The sequence below is a fragment of the Carcharhinus amblyrhynchos genome, chromosome 18 (genome assembly GCF_965287045.1).
Source record: "Carcharhinus amblyrhynchos chromosome 18, sCarAmb.v2.hapA, whole genome shotgun sequence".
NCBI classification, from domain to species: domain Eukaryota; kingdom Metazoa; phylum Chordata; class Chondrichthyes; order Carcharhiniformes; family Carcharhinidae; genus Carcharhinus; species Carcharhinus amblyrhynchos.
This window is the reverse complement of record NC_137341.1, coordinates 18,827,819-18,844,595: the sequence shown is the minus strand read 5'-3', so window position 1 is coordinate 18,844,595 and position 16,777 is coordinate 18,827,819. Positions and strand designations below refer to the sequence as shown.

Sequence of the window (16,777 nt, the reverse complement as noted above, 5' to 3'; positions counted from 1 at the left end):
AACTGTTCAGGGGGGCTGAATATTGAACTGAGAACAAAGAGAACAAAGAACAGGACAGCACAGGAACAGGCCCTTCGGCCCACCAAGTCTGTGCTGACACAGATGTCTCTCTGATCTAATATTTTCTTGCCTCCACGTGGTCCATATCCCTCAATTCCCTGCCTATTCATGTATCAAACTGCTAGACCTGTTTTGAATCTATCCCATTATGTGCAGTGATAGTGCCACACAACAGGATAGAACATGTCCTCAGTATGAGGGTAGGAATTTTTTTCTCCTCAAGGATTGTGTGGTGGTCACTCTGAGAAATATTTTCATGAACAGATCTGCAACAAGCAGATGGACGGGAACAAGGTATTTTTCTTTGTTGGTTCTCTCACCACCTGTTACAGGTGACAACCTGACAGATATGTCCTTCACATCATGGTCAGCTTGTTCTACCAAGTAGTTGTGCTACCAAGTCACTGCTTGTGGTGGACATTAAGTCTCCCACCAAGAGTGCATTCAATGTCCTTGCTACCCTCAGTGCTTTTTCCTTGTCGTGATCAACATCCAGAAACAGTGATTCATCAGTTAAAGAAAGGTGGCAGGTGGTAATCGGTAGAGATTTCCTTATCCATGTTTAACTCGATGCCATGAAACTCCATGGAGTCTGGAGTTAATGTCACTGAATCCCAGAGACATGCCTTTCTGATTGTATATATCCCTCTGCCACCACCTCTGGTGGGTCTGTCCTGATGGTGAACAGGGCATTCTCAGGAATGGTGATGGAGGAATCTGGGACAGTGACTGTAAGCTATGAGTTTGTGAGTATGGTTATGTCAGGCTGTTGCTTCACTGGGCTGTGGAACAGCTCTTCCAATTTTGGCACAAGTCCCTAAATGGCAACGTTGAGGACTTTGCAGTTTTGTCTGATGCCTGGATTGATGCCCAGTGGTCAGTTTGATTTTACTTTGAAGAGGGAGATTTTAAGGCACAGCTTAAAGAAATACAGAAAAATAGTAAATCGGAGACTGTTAGGGAAGGAATTAGGAAAAAGCTTAAGGTCAATGCATGGTGAAGGCATGAGTGCAGAAGCAAAGGAGGTTACAAGGAGGGGCAAGACTATGGATGGATTTGAAAACAGGAATCAGAATTTTAACATTAGGACAAAGACAGGAAGTCAAACTGTTGATTTTAAATATGATCAATGTACAAGTATGGTACTGGATAAACAAACTAATCTTGCAAAACATCAGGCACAATTTTTTTGGGGTGAGGAGAGGTGCTAGGTTGAAATGCTCTGATCTTGAAAAGGAACAACTTAGTTCGGTGTTGAAACAAACAAAAGCCCTGTGGCATCAACACTGTCCAAGCATTTGAAACATCGAGGTCAAATGGCAATGCTTCCAGTCACTGCAAACTCATTGCCTGAGGTTTACTGCCGAAAGTCAAAAATCATTTCCCAGCAACAACTGCAAAGAAAAACCACGTGAAAAACTGCAGTATTCATATCTAAAAATAATCTTTTAAAACCTGTGCTAGTTACAGTTCAAATCAAGCTATTCTGGATCAGTTGGAAAGATCAACATGAAAGAAAAGCTTGAAATCTACTGAGGTGTTGCCATGGTGACTGTGAGTAAGTTGATGCAATAACTATGGTAAACCTGGAAGATACCAAGCTCATCCTGGTAGTAGTAAGGCAGCCAATTCTTAAGGACTTGCCATGAATCTCTAGGAACTCAAGCTTAATCTCTAGGAGATAAGAAAACTAAAAATCATAGCGGAATTTAAAAAAATGTTTTTTTCATTTCCTTTGAGTATATCTGTTTATTAGTTTTAGAAATGTGGGAATGTGGAAAAGAAAGTCTGACTGTCAAGGATCACCCAATTGGGTAATGAAAAGTCTGTTTGCTTTCCCGTTGGCTATGGGAAGCCAGGACACACTAAGGATGAGCATACTGTGTAATCAATTGTGGGAGTGTGGGGGTTGAAGCAGGACGTCATGTGATGAAATCTCCATGAATTTGGCCAATCAGAATTCACAACCTAGGTAGCAGTGGAGTGCTAAACTGGCCTCTTGGGCTTCTGCAGAAAATAGACAACCTAGGCTGGTATTCTTAATGCCAAGAATCTGTTCGGTTCAGGATTTTTTCCCTGCTTTTGTGTCTCACAATATGAAAGGCGTTAATTTGGGAGATTAGCTACGAAGTGAAATTCAGTAATCTAACCAGCAATGCCACTCTTGTCCATTTCGATATTTGCCAAAAGACAGCTGTTAAATATTGCTTGTGAGGCAATACAAAGGGAAAATGAACAATCCACAAATATTCTTTTTTCATTTTCATGACATGGGCACCAGTGCCAAAGCTGGCATTTTATTGTCCATCATTTGTTGTTCCTTGAGAACATGGTAGTAGGAGTTTTCTTGCACCATTGCAGTGTGTCTAGTGAAGATGATCCCACAACGCTGCTAGGTAGAGATTTTGATAGTGCTGATTGATTTGTCTTCAGAATCTGAGAATTTTACAGCACAGAAGGGGCTGAATTTAAGGGGAGTCTTGCCGGGCAGATTGAAACTGAATAGATGGATCCCTCCTGAGAACCCACCCACCCAAACGTAGATGCAATTTCATGTTCATGCTTGGGCGCTCAGAGCCTTAAATGGGAAACCTGTTCATTTATCTGTTAAGGCCCTTAATGGCCTCTTAAGGGCCTTTTTCCACCCAGCTTCAATTTTTAGGAGTGGATGCGGGAAGGATGGGAAAGTGACATTCGCACTTTCTCCACCTCGAACGGGACACCTCACTCTGAAGCCCCATTCAGAGTTGGAGTACCCTCCCCACTGAGATGTGGGAACATAGGATCTCTTTATCCCCTTGGCCTATCCCCTGACATCATGATTGCTCTCCTCCTGGCCCCCCTGGGCATCCCTTACCCTCTTGCCCCCAAAATCCCTGGGATTTAACTTTGAGGATCCCAGGACTCGGTCCCAAGCAAAGCACTGCAATACCGCTCCTGGCCATTGCAGTGTTGTTCTCGGCCAAGTTGAAAAGCTGTCGGACAATCTGTTTGGGCAGGGTGAGCTGGTAAAATAACTGCCATAATCTATTTGAATGGCAGAACCAGCTCAAATGGCTGAATGGCCTACCCACACACTTATTTTGTATTTGGGATCAACTGACATCAGCATAAATCCGAGATATTCTTAGTTTGTATGGCGAAGAGAGTCTTTACTTTAACCAACCTAGCCATCAAGGAGGCTACTAAGCTTTCCTTTTCAAAAAAGTCAGCTACGAATCAGGGAAGAGGATCCAGGTGCTATAACTCCTGATTCCACAATACAATCCAGGTTTCTTTTCTCCCAAAAGAGAAAGATTAGAGTTCCAACCTAATACATCAATCAAGTCTCCAAAACACAGAGAAGAGCTTCATCTATCTCCTCTGGCTGACATGGATCATGATGTGGGTATGCCGGCGTTGGACTGGCGTAAACACAGTAAAAAGTCTGACAACACCAGGTTTTAGTCCAACCGATTTATTTGATAATAGACTCACGAGCTTTTGGGGTTAGCCCCTTCGTCAGGTGAATGGAGAGTTCTGGCCTCAGACAGAGCATATAAAGCAGACAGTTTAGAGATTACTGATTAGAATGTGAATCCTTACACCTAACCTGCTGTTCAAGACCTGAAGTGGCTGACAATGTGAGTGGAAGGAGCACTGATCACAGGTTAAAGAGATGTGTATTGTCTCCAGACAGTACAGTAAGTGAGGTTTTGCAAACCCAGGCAAGTCACGGGGGTTACAGATAGTGCGACATGAACCCAAGATCCCTGTTGAGACCGTCCTCATGTGTGCGGAACTTGGCTATCAGTCTCTGCTCAGCGACTCTGCGCTGTCGTGTGTCGTGAAGGCCGCCTTGGAGAATGCTTACCCGAAGGTCAGAGGCGGAATGCCCGTGACCACTGAAGTGTTCGCCAACAGGGAGGTAACAGTCTTGCCTGGTGATTGTCGAGCGATGTTCATTCATCCGTTGTCGTAGCGTCTGCATGGTCTCCCCAATGTACCATGCTTCGGGACATCCTTTCTTGCAACGTATCAGGTAGACTCGACAATCGCTCGACAATCACCAGGCAAGACTGTTACCTCCCTGTTGGCGAACACTTCAGTGGTCACGGGCATTCCGCCTCTGACCTTCGGGTAAGCATTCTCCAAGGCAGCCTTCACGACACACGACAGCGCAGAGTCGCTGAACAGAGATTGATAGCCAAGTTCCGCACACATGAGGACGGTCTCAACAGGGATCTTGGGTTCATGTCGCACTACCTGTAACCCCCGTGACTTGCCTGGGTTTGCAAAACCTCACTTACTGTACTGTCTGGAGACAATACACATCTCTTTAACCTGTGATCAGTGCTCCTTCCACTCACATTGTCGGCCACTTCAGGTCTTGAACAGCAAGTTAGGTGTAAGGATTCGCATTCTAATCAGTAATCTCTAAACTGTCTGTGCTTTATATGCTCTGTCTGAGGCCAGAACTCTCCATTCACCTGACGAAGGGGCTAACCCCGAAAGCTTGTGAGTCTATTATCAAATAAATCGGTTGGACTAAAACCTGGTGTTGTCAGACTTTTTACTGTGACATGGATCACATATCCAGTCCCACAGGTCAATGAGAGATTGATGTTCCTTTCATTACACAGCGGGAAGAGATGAGTGAATGGAGAGTATCTTAATACACTGCACTACAAAGTCTCAATCAGGGAGAAGCGACTTTCAATCATCTCTTTTGTTTGGACTATCTGATATGTAAAGGTGACTGATAGACACAAAGAGAAAGATTTTGGTGGTCAATTCTTAGAGATGAATGAACGACAACCTGACACGTGGTTACAAAAAGGTGTTGATTTCCATTGTGAGAAGAGGTTGGAAAGCCCTTTAGTGGGTGAAAAATCATGTAAGGAGGAGGTTGTAGAGATTCTGAGAATTTTAATGACAGTGCCTCATTTCAATAGATCTATACAACTAGCCCAACGATCAGCCAGATTAATTATAGGAGGAGGATTCAGCTGGTAGCAGGAATCTCGTCTGAATGGTCCCTGTTGGTCATTGGGTGGAAATCTCTGGAGAGGGATAGGGAGGTGAGACTGTCAGCAGGAATCAGGAGGACGCAGCACTGGGTAGGAACAGGCAGATAGGGAAAGGTTGTAAGTGGGGGTTGCTAGGGAAAACCTCTAGGCAGTCTCTCTGGGGGAAAATATTTGGCAAGAATTGGGAGGATATGACCAAGATCAGGGGACATTTTGTCCATCAAATCTCGTTCAAGAACAGAACACTTTCATCTACCTCTCTGTCTTGCATGGTTTCATCCCCAATTCGTAGGAGATGAAGAGACATCCTTGGAAGAGAACATCCACAGTCCAGAGCTAGAGATGAATGGATGATCTCCATCTAAAATTACAAAATCTTTAATCCCTAGGTCTATCCTGCAACCAAAACTACTAACTAAGGCTATCAGACTTATATAAAATAGTCATTTTGTTGAATTAGCATTATAAATCATGGGTATGATCTTACCAGCTCGCCACACTGACTGACCAATGTAACGTGCCAGTAAGATAAGGCATGAGGCAAAAAAATCAGCTTAGTGCCTGGATTCTTACCTGTCCCGATTGTACCAGTACTATTTTGACTGTGAAATCAGCTTTGTGCTCAAAAAGGGCACGAAGCTGATTTCAATATTAATGACATCATTACTTACCCCCTCACCGGTCGAGGCCCTCATTGGGAGCCAAACATGATGGCCTCGCTGGTGGGACTGGAGGTCATTGAAGCCCCTGGGTGGTCGAGGGCAGGGCTGAGCGGGGCCCAAGGGAGTGCCCTGCTTGACACCTTGGCAGTGACCATTGAGTACTCTGGCAGTACCAGGGCAGTGCCAAGGGACAGGGCCTGAGGGGTTGGGGCCTGAGATGGGGGGTGGGAAATCCAAAGGAGGAGGGAAGGGGGAAACTCTGCAGGGGGAGGTTGATCAGTGGGCATGGTGATAGTGATCAACTCTGCAGGGGTGGTAATCGGGTTGGGGTGGGGGGAACTCTGTAGGGACAGTGAATGGGGGCGTGGGGGTGGGAACACTGTAGGGGTGGCAATTGGTGGAGGTGCATTGAGAGATCAAGTCGCTTGTGTAATGGCACCCCAAAGCTCAGCAGCCAGCTTTACCAGTGAAATTAGGCTCCCCTGCACACAGTGATGAGAATTTCTTGACAGCACCTGATTTGCACAGAGTGTTCAACGCTTCAGATTTCTGGGGGAAAATTCCACCCTATGTGTCATTTCCATATTGTTGTTGTGAATCTCTATTTCCCTCTCTCTTCCCTTTAACCTGTTAAATCCCAAACTTAGCACAGTGTCGCCATGACTTACCTTCTATAAGACTGGAGCCTGTAAAAACCTGATAGAGGGTGAGATTGTAACCAATCAGATATTACCTCCTTCCTATGTCTATTGAGCACAAGTTGGGACAGGAAAAAATGAAACAAGCTGATGGTTTCGGAGGGTCCCAGTTTTGAGTGTGTTTATTTAGTCTTTGGTCCCGAGGAAGCTATTATAAAGGAGCTTTCAAAACCTTTTTGTTTTCCTCAAAATGTGCTTTTGCAGTGTTCTGTGCCTGACTATTTGTCCGGAAGTTTATTTTCTTGTTTGTAGCTGTTTTTCTGAGATAAGAAAAACATTTCTTGGAGCAAAGGCAAAAGTGACGTCTTGTGACAATTCCTGTAATTGGACCTGATCCAAATAGGTGAGTTGGGGTTGGGTGATTGGAGGGGGGATGGTCATAATTTTAACTTTGGCCAATAGTGCTAAATGGATAATATTGCATCAGCTGAATGTTATACATCTCCCTGAATATTATCATTGAAACAAAAACCAGGAGAAAAATATAGAACGAAGAACTGATCTGATGTTGTCCATTTTACATCACTGCCCAAGACTGAGAATGGGGTTAGAATAATGATGTTTTTACTTAATTAATAAAATTATACTAAGTTTAGCACTCAAAATTAAAATGGACTCCAAAATATTAATACATGCACCAAATTAGAAATTAGAGTGCTGAATTTTTCTGGCCTTGTGAAGATGGGGTTGGAGATAGTAGCATGAACAGGAGAGGTGGGAAGAAAATGGGGAGTCACGTCAGGGTGGCTCCCTTACACATTCATTGCACAGAGGAGCTTTCCCGGGTAGACAGGTGTAGGATCGACTGCCCATTTTCTGGAGGCCTCAGGGGTATCTTGCCAACATTGAAGTGCCTCCCCCAACCCAGTGGGAGACTACAATCAAGGAAGATGGAGTCCCTGCAGCAGGCTGTGGGGCCATTTGCCACCCGGAGCCAGAAGCTTCATTCACCATTGATGGAATGGAAATATGTGCTGAGCATTATACAGTGACCTTAAATCGTCTTCGTATAATGAATAATCCTTGTGAAAGGTGAACTTTGCAGAGTAGTTGCCATGGTAAACATTTGACATTTATTTATAATGCTTGACTGGGTTGATAATTTATATATGTTATGAATTGTTATTTTGGGAGTGTTTGGCCCTCCAACACAGACTCTTTTTTTTGTTAGGTGCAGGCTCACCATCACGATTGCAGAAAGTATGAGAAGCATCAGATCAATCAAATAGCAACACAAACCTTAGGCTTTAAACTCTAAAGGCGAAAAGTTACACCATTTTTAAAGGGGCTGGGGAAGCATGGCAAAACAATGAATCTTGATCTAAATTGATGAAGGTAGTAGGAAAAAAATGGAGTACGGAGGACAAAAAATCTGGAGCTTGGAAAGATCAGGAGTGTCACCCCATTCCAGGAAATGAATTTGGAAAGTGTAGTTTCATATATTCTACTACTCGTTTTGGGCAAGGCCTGAGAGACAACTTATGACATTGCCACGGTCTTAGAGACACAATTTCATCTTGTTCCAAAAGATGCAATCTTATCAAACATCTGATTGTTTCAGGAACTGCCTGTCAACTGTTCACTGCACAAAAAGAACCCAGAACAGTGACAGTGAGAAAAGTTCTTAACACATAAGTTGTTTATAAAACATGGGGTCCTGAAATGGCTCAGTTTGTAAATGCATCGCATGATAAGATACCGAGCCAATGGAACTAGGACAATCTCTGGCTCAATCGTCAACCGCTGCTTATTTGCTTGATCTCAGTTCAAGTGTGGATAAGGAAGCAATACTTGCATTTGCCTTTCATGACTTCAGGCCATCTCAAAGGCATTTTACAACCAATCAAATACTTTTGAGTGTAATTACTGCTGTAATGTAGGAAATAGAGGACAAAATTGCACACAGGTATCTTCCACAATCAATAATATGATAATGACGAAATAATCTATTTTGGAAAAGTTGGTTGAGTGATAAATATTGGCTAGTGCCAGGTTTTTGGGAAGAACTGCCTTGTTCTGTTTCAAAATAATGCCATGGAATCTGAGATGACAGAATAGGTTTCAATTTAACTTCTCACTATTACCTTCTCAACTGGAGATGGGAAATAAATGCTGGTGGAGCCATTGATGCTAACACCCCAAAAATTAAGGAAAATATTTGGGGCTCAGCTATTCTACATTCCACATCATCCATTATTTGGTCAAAACTGGCTGCTAAATTTATCCAGAATGGTCACTTGGCAGAGGGACCAGAAAAGAATGTGGAACCATATTGTGGCAGGATTCAACGCCTTCAGGAATCAGAGAGGATAACATTTAGAGTTGGTGAGGTTGATGTTTGGGATAATGTTAGGGTTTGCAGATACACACCATTACTAAAATAACCTGCTTCAAACCAACTGCTTTGATTACTACAAGTATTCATTCCACTGTGCACACAGCATTCTCAGGGGGCTGGACTGAGAGGTTGTTTCCCCCTGTGGGAGAGTCTAGGACCAGAGGGTATAATCTCAGAGTAAGGAGTTGTTCATTTAAGACAGAGATGAGGAGGATTAGACAGCACAATAGCACAGTGGTTAACACTACTGCTTCACAGCACCAGGGACCTGAGTTGGATTCCTGGCCAGGGTCACTGTCTGTATGTTCTCCCCATGTCTGCATGGGTTTCCTCCGGGTGCTTTGGTTTCCTTCCACAGTCCGAAAGACATGCTGGTTAGGTACACAGGCCATACTAAATTCTCCCTCAGTACAGCTAAACAGGCACTAGAGTGTAGCAACTAAGAGATTTTCACAGTAACTTCATTGCAGTATTAATATAAGCCTACTTGTGACACTAATAAATAAGGAGGGATTTCCTCTCTCAGATGGTGGTGAATCTGTAGAATTCTTTACGACAGAGCGCTGTAGAGATTGAGTTGTTAAATATATTCAAGGCTGAGATAGATTTTTACTTAGTCAGGAAATCAAGGGTTATGGGTACTAGGCGGGAAAGTGGAATTGAAGACTATCACATCAAATCAGTCTTGATCTCACTGAGTGGCGGAGTAGACACTTTTGCCCAGTGGCCTACTTCCGCTCCAATGTCTTATGGTCTTATGAAATGAGAACACAATATGAGAACGTAAGAACATAAGGATAGTGAGTCTTGTGGTGCAGTGATAGCCTCTTTGCCTCTGAACCAGAAGTTCTGAGTTCAAGTCCCACCCCAGGACTTGATGGTCACTGAAGATGTGGTTATAATGTGGCCAGACAGGTTGATTATCAGCATATAAATTATTCCATTGTGTCTGATGGCTGGTGCTAAGAGTGGCAGAGCTTCCTGCTCTGCTTTACTGCAGAAGGCAAACTGCTGCAATACTTTGCCAAACTAAATAATGGACAAATCCAAAGGAAATCCATTGTCATCAATACCCTGTTAGGGCATGGTACCTAACAAGCAGGAGGAGGAACATAAGAAATAGGAGTGTGAGTAGGCCATTTGGCTCTTTGAACCTGCTCCAGCATTCATAAAGATCATGGTTTATCTTCCACTTCAACTCAGCCGTCCTGCACTATTTTCATATCCCTTATTTCCCTTTGTACCTTAAAGTATATTGATCTCTGTTTGAGCATTCACAGTCCTCTGGGTAAAGAATTCCAAAGATCCACAATCCTTTTGAAGAAATTTCTCTTCATTTCAGTCCTAAATAGTCAATCCCTAATATAGGTTTGTGAAATATTATGTTGCGGATGTTTTCTTAAAAAAATCCAAGAGAGAAATTAGCTCCTTCCCTTTATTTCTCGAGCTCCATCCCTGTGTTCTCCCTCTGTGTGACCTTCTCCATCTTCTTCTCTCCTTTTGAGAGCTTCATTGCTGGAATTTCCTCTTCCTGCAAGATGCCCCTCTCGTGTACTAAGCTGGTTTATGCTGCTACCTCTTCTAATCCATTCTGTCTCAATAGGCATCTCAGCTTTTCCTGATACGTTAATTTAAGTTATAATCTCTTTTCTCCACTCCAGTTGACCTGTTCTGTTGTGCTCTGTGATGTTTCTCTGGGGCTGGATGATGCACTGTTCAACCATACAGCTGAAATTGAGAGCTCAGCTGCAGCAGAACACTCCGGACTTTATCCAATATTTTTAACAAACTGTACATGAAACAATTAACTGGGAGATGATTTTAACTAACAGCAGAAGAGAATGAAGAGACACTGGAAGAACATAGTTCCTCAGAATGATGAGTTACATACAATCTTACAGTGCAGAAGATGGTCTGCACTGACCACAATCCCATCCAGGCTCTACCCCCATAACCCCATGCTAGTCCCCCTGACAGTAAGGGGCAATTTAGTACAGCCAATCCATCTAACCCACACATCTTTGAACAAAGTCTACTGAAAAAATAGCAGAGCGTTGGATGCAGTACACAACATGCTGTCGTGTTTTCAGGCTGAATCTTATGCTTCATTAATATTAATTTCTATCCCCACAAGTTTCAGGCTGCACGGCAGTGTGTTCCCTCTTATTCACCCATGCGTAAGGATTTAACAGCTGCAGGCACCGGGGAGATCCATATAAACGACTTGTCAGCACTCCAAGCACTTGTTCCACAACAACTGCAGGGGATGGCAAGCAAGAAGCCAGCACCTCACTTCATGAGAGGCACTGACCAGACTGCTCGACAGAGTGGCACAGAGCAGAAAGAGACGGGTTTACAGCAGGGAATGCAATGGCAGCCCTAGTGAGCGCGAGCTCACTGCAGAAGAGGACTGGGGAGCAGTGTTGAAAGAAGATGAATGATCTTCTTCACTCAGCTGCGGTTAATGAACCACCTCAGTCTCCCACTGGACCCTCTTACAAAACCCAACCTCTTCTCTCAACCACCTTGGCATTTGCCAACAACAGGCACCAGCTCCCAACTCCACTCCCTCCCACAATCACCATGTTCCCCCAATAGCTCCTGACACTCTTGCTCCCACCCAAGCCCCATGTCTGTCACACCTCATTACCATCTTAAATGTCCACACTCCCACCTACACTCTCCCTATCCATGTCATTACTGTGTCTGCCACACCTCATCACACCTCATCACCATCTTAAATGTCCACACTCGCACCTACACTCTCCCTATCCATGTCATTACACGGACAAACTGAAGCACAACAGGCATCAGCGGGCACAGCCAGTCACAGGGATGCCCGAGTTGTAAACTCACATACGTTTTAAGGAGTGTGCTCTCAAGATGGCTGGGGAGGAGGAAGAGTGTGCCTGCACTGCTGGTGAAGTGCGTGGTGGCATAGTGGTTAGCACTGGTGCCTCACAGCACCAGGGACCTGGGGTTGATTCCTGGCTTAGGTCACTGTCTGTGTGGAGTCTGCACATTCTCCCCATGTCTACGTGGGTTTCTTTCAGGTGCTCCAGTTTCCTCCCACAGTCCAAAAGATGTGCTGATTAGATGCACTGGCCATGCTAAATTCTCCCTCAGTGTACCCGAACAGGCGCCGGCAACTAGGGGATTTTCACAGTAACTTCATTGTAGTGCTAATGTAAGCCTACTTGTGACACCAATAAATAAACTTAAAGTGGAGGTAGCAAACATGACAGTCCTCAGCACAAATGCTGTCATTCTTCAAGTTTCAAATGAGTAAACCCTTTTCCCTGTGTGTCCCAAGTAATGAATGCACTGATGCCATGTCTCTTACAAACTGACTCCCAGAACAGGCTGGACCATCCTCATGTCTTTCGGAACAACCAGACTCCAGCAGTGCAGAGGGATGCATCTCTGGCCCCATCATGGAAGATGCATCACAACTGTCACCCACATCTGGCATTAGCGCAGATAACAGCAACTCAGTAGGTCCAATTAGTAGGCAGGTTTCTGGCTGACCTAGCTGAAGATCCACAGCAGGTGGAGGCAGGGAAATCTCAGAGAAGCAGCACTTAGAGCAATGCCTGAGCCTAGACTCTGCTGAGCCCCAAGTCAATGATGAACCCCTGGGTCCGGTCATCCCACAGCTGCTGGATGGCAGCTCAGAGGCAGAGCTGCAAAACTCAAGAAGGCACGACAGCAACTCTCTTCAGAGTGCAAGGCCAACTGGAGAAGTCCCATTGCCTTCTCTCTGAGGAGATGGTGCCATCACTGCAGGGCACTGAGGCCAACACTGAGAGGGTGGCGTCCACAATGGAGAAATGGTGCAGGACGTGCACTCCATGGCAGGAGATGTCCTCACCATGTCTGAGCACATGAGCTGCATGATGCAGGGCTTCAACTGCATGGTGCAGACACTGGTGGTAATCCCCACAAGTCTCTGCGCCAGAAAACAGTGGTGCTTTGGGATTTCACACCAGCTGCCCCTCCATCCCATAGAGGAGAACTGGAGTCTCCACTCGAGGGGAAGAGCAGTGACAGGAGTACAGCCCAGGGCCCTCCATCCAGGAGATTCCAGGTGTCTCTGGCCCCATATGACAACCCCCTCCCTGACAGCGACACACCTCCAGCCCCTGACACTGAGGAGGGCACCAGTTAAACATCAGTGTTGCCCGACAGCAGGCCTGGACTCACAAGGTCCTGGCACCCCCCAAGGAGCACCCACCAACGTCATTGCAGGCAAAATGATGCAGAAGTTAGCAGGCCGCCTCAACCTCAGATGTGGATCCTGGGATACATCTAGACATAGTTGGACAGTGAGGAAGATTAAGAAACCAAAGGCACTTAATGGGCACAGGTGAATATAGGCACTGTAGCATTAAGGCTATCATTCTGTGAAGACTGTATGTTATTAAATTTCACTTTGTTCACCAACTCCATGTCAAGTTTTGTTTCCTAACACTCTTGTGAAGTGCCTTGATACACTTTGTTAAACTAAAGGTACTAAAAAAGTTGTTTTTGTAATTATAGTGAATAGTAGTGTCGCTTTAATTGCTGAACTATTTACTGTTTTCCTTCCAACCAATCACAATTTTTAAAATGTCAACCACAACCAATCACATTGCCAAATGATATTAGTTGCTTACTACTCTATTAGGTAACCCTAAAAATAAAATTTGCAACAAAATAAACACTCCCACAACAAAACCTAATAAAATATCTATCTTAGCCATTCTATTCTGTCTGTTCATGCCACCAAGCTTGGGGTTATCAGTGCACTCACCCAGTGCCTCAGCCCTCTGGAGTATGAGAATGGCAGAAGTATGTCCCTCTTCCCTCCTGCCAGCCCCATTATTGAAGAGAACTCCCTGAGCAGCAATATGGACAGGAAGGAGGACTCGGGAAACGCTGCCTGCATACCAGTCTTCACAACCCTTTTACAGCAATGGGTGCTCCGATATGAAGGGTAGAGCAGGTGTGCAAGCAAGCCCTCCTGACACTTCTCCCCGAAATGTCGATTATGGGACACCCCATTCCTGGCTTGAACCTATGTCCCTGGGTCCTCTCCAGTGCCCCGAGTTGTGCACACCATGGAGCGTGCTGGCTGCCTGACTGCTCACTTTGAAACCCCTCGAAGGTGAAGGTGCCAGATTCACGCTTCTGTAGACCTGTTGTAATGGTGCCAGTGTGACATCACACTGGCGCCAGTTGAAAATTCTGTGCGGCCTCAATACCTGGAGAAAATACCCATTAACGACATGCTAATATATTAAAAAGAACTTTCTGCAATTCTATGGCATGCTCCAGACTACTCCATCGGTGAGGGGTTAGTATGATCAGAACTCGCCGGTGTGAATCGTGCTGTTTGGATTTTGAGCCTCTGCCACCACTCCTGCTGATGGAGTGTGCAGTCTCAAAATCATCCCCAACATGTTACTTTACAAACGGGAAAGATGAAAGACGTTGATGTAACTGAAAGACAGAGTAGAATGGCTAAGATAGATAGTTTATTCGTGTTTTTTTTTGCGTGTTTATTTTGTTGCAAATTTTATTTGTAGGGTTACCTATTCGGCAATGTGATTGGTTATGGTTGACGTTTTAAAGATTGTGATTGGTTGGAAGGAAAACAGTACGTAGTTCAGCAATTAAAGTGACACTACGATTCACTACAATTACAAAAACAACTTATTTAGTACCTTTAGTTTAACAAAGTGTATCAAGGCACTTCACAAGAGTGTTATTAAACAAAACTTGACATGGAGTCAATGAGAGGCAATGTCATGACAGGTTACCTAAAACTTGGTCAAAGAGCCAGGAGGATCTTAAAAGGATAAAAGAGAAATAAAGAGAGTTTGAGGAGGGAATTGCAGAGTTCAGGGTCTAGAGAGCTGATGACACAGTCACCAATGTTGGAGCAATTAAAATGTGTGTGTGTTAAGGTATAAAGAGGAGGCAGAAATTTAGGTCAGGCAGCATGCTGCTGTTGAAAATTACAATTACACCCAGACAAAAGCTGTCATTAAAAAGGGAATGAGAGATCAAGTCAGTCACAGTGAGATTTGACAAGCAATTTGATTCAAAGTGCTTGCATATTGTTACTTTATAACAGTCTGGTCTTAACAGCCTCCTTAAATTACTATAGATATTAACAAGGCTTTTTGAAATACGATGACATTCAACCCAGCTCAAATGGTTTGTTGAAGGCCAGTTATGAGCTTTCAGTTGGTAAATATTGCCCACACTGCTCTGAGTCCAAGTCAATCCCCGTGCTCTGTGCTGAATTAGTTCAATTAATTAACTAATAAATTCAATAACGAATTCAAAAAGAACTTCTTTACTCAGGAAATAGAATGTGAAACATGAAATGGTTTAGATGAGAAGCATTGATAAATTGGGGGGAAGCTAGCTAAGTACATGAGGAGAAAATAAATAACAAGATATGCTGATAAGGGTGGATGAAGAAGGGTACAGGAGGCTTGTGTGGAGCAGAAACACTGGCATGAACTACCTGAATTGAATAGCTTGATACTGTGCTGTATAGTCTATATAATTCTATAGTTCAAAGCCTAGGAGTTCCTCTTCACGACCTCTATCCAATGACCCCTGTTCAGAAATCTTAGTATGCCGATGTCAGACAAGCATGATATTAGGTTCAGCTGCATTGCTTCCAGGTGGAATATTTTGCGACACTCATCATCTTGGTTGATGAAAACAAATGACCCCTTGAGGGAAGTATGAGACAGAAGGCAGCTGACTCCTGGAAAAGCAACTCCCCAGCATAAGTTAGCATCTTTAAGAAAGTGACACAGAGAGCGAATTGGGGGAAAGGAGAAATTTGAATAGCATTTCTCTCTAGTTTTTCCCCACATAAGCTGTTAAAACTGAGAATCACCTGGAGATCTGAGACTGTGTGAAAGATAAGTAAAGGCCTGAAAGTACTTTTTTTTAAAATAGAAATTCATGCAAAAGATTTTTATTTGAATAATGTCAGCTTTTAGTTCTTCACACAGAGAAAGAAAATTACAAAAACTCTGCTTTGTACAAGAATGAGAAAATTATGGCTTTTCTGGAGGATTTGGAAAGTGGATTCTTTACATAATCAAATCAAAATTGATTACATTTTTCTTCATAACTAAACTCTTAGCTTTTGCCCAGCTCTTTTCAAATTATATTAAGTGATGCCTGTAATGGCCCATGTGATTCCTGACTCCGAAAATCTGGTTTTCTAACTTTAACTGTGGGTCATCTGCAACTGTCTAAGCAAAGAATATTGTTGTAGGTTTGACACTGCACTTTGTAAGTCAACAAGTGTGACAAAATTCTTACCTCAGGTCGACAGAGTTAGCTGCCTTTGCGAAGTGATTTCTCTTTCACTGATAAAAGGCCAGGGTAGGATTTTGCTCATTTTCGCCTGTGTTGAGAGAATGAGAGAAATATTAACAGATTGCCTAACCAAAGACGAATATGGCCACAGTTCCCTTCAACTTCAAACCCTTTGTGGTCCTCAATATTTGTAATAGAGCCAGAGCGTTACGGTTCAGCTCCATTCATCAGTGCTTTACCTGAATAAAGCATGTACTGCTTGTATAATCCTTTGGCTGCAAAACTAAGCTGAGGACCCACCTACCAGCTCCAGTAGTTAATAACCAAGATCCATTCAAAGAAAAGGAAGGAATTCTCTTAGCATCCTGACAACATTATTTCCTCAAAAATCAGGAAGGATAAGCCAGCAGCCACCTTTTCACACAAAGAATAGGTGTTTCAGAGAGCCAGTGCAGACACAATGGCCTAAAAAGCCTCTTTCTGTTCAGTAACAATTCTGTGAAGCACTGTTGCCAAGGTATGTCCTTCTGGATGAGATGATAAACAAAGGTCCTGCCTGTCCTCTCAGGTGGAAGTAAAAGATCTCACTCTATTATTTTGAAGAAGAGTAAGGGAGTTACTCTGGCAATACTTATCCCTTAATCAATATCACTGAAACAAATTGTCTACTCATTTTAC

General features: G+C 43.8%; 2 protein-coding genes across 3 annotated transcripts in view; both read right to left on the bottom strand.

Annotated features, from left to right (window-relative positions):
- Positions 1-16,186, bottom strand: part of LOC145354885 (protein ELFN1-like) — a 196,353-nt gene extending 180,167 nt beyond the window's left edge. Inside the window, exon 1 of one of the 2 annotated variants that reach the window (XM_080206469.1) lies at positions 16,103-16,186. The gene's annotated coding sequence lies outside the window, so the exon portion shown is untranslated. The remainder of the gene's footprint in view (positions 1-16,102) is intronic. The other variant, XM_080206468.1, reaches the window with a different exon arrangement.
- elfn1a (extracellular leucine-rich repeat and fibronectin type III domain containing 1a) overlaps positions 1-16,186 on the bottom strand; it is a 139,817-nt gene extending 123,631 nt beyond the window's left edge. The window contains exon 1 of the mRNA XM_080206472.1: positions 16,103-16,186. The gene's annotated coding sequence lies outside the window, so the exon portion shown is untranslated. The remainder of the gene's footprint in view (positions 1-16,102) is intronic.
- Positions 16,187-16,777: the final 591 nt, after the last annotated feature.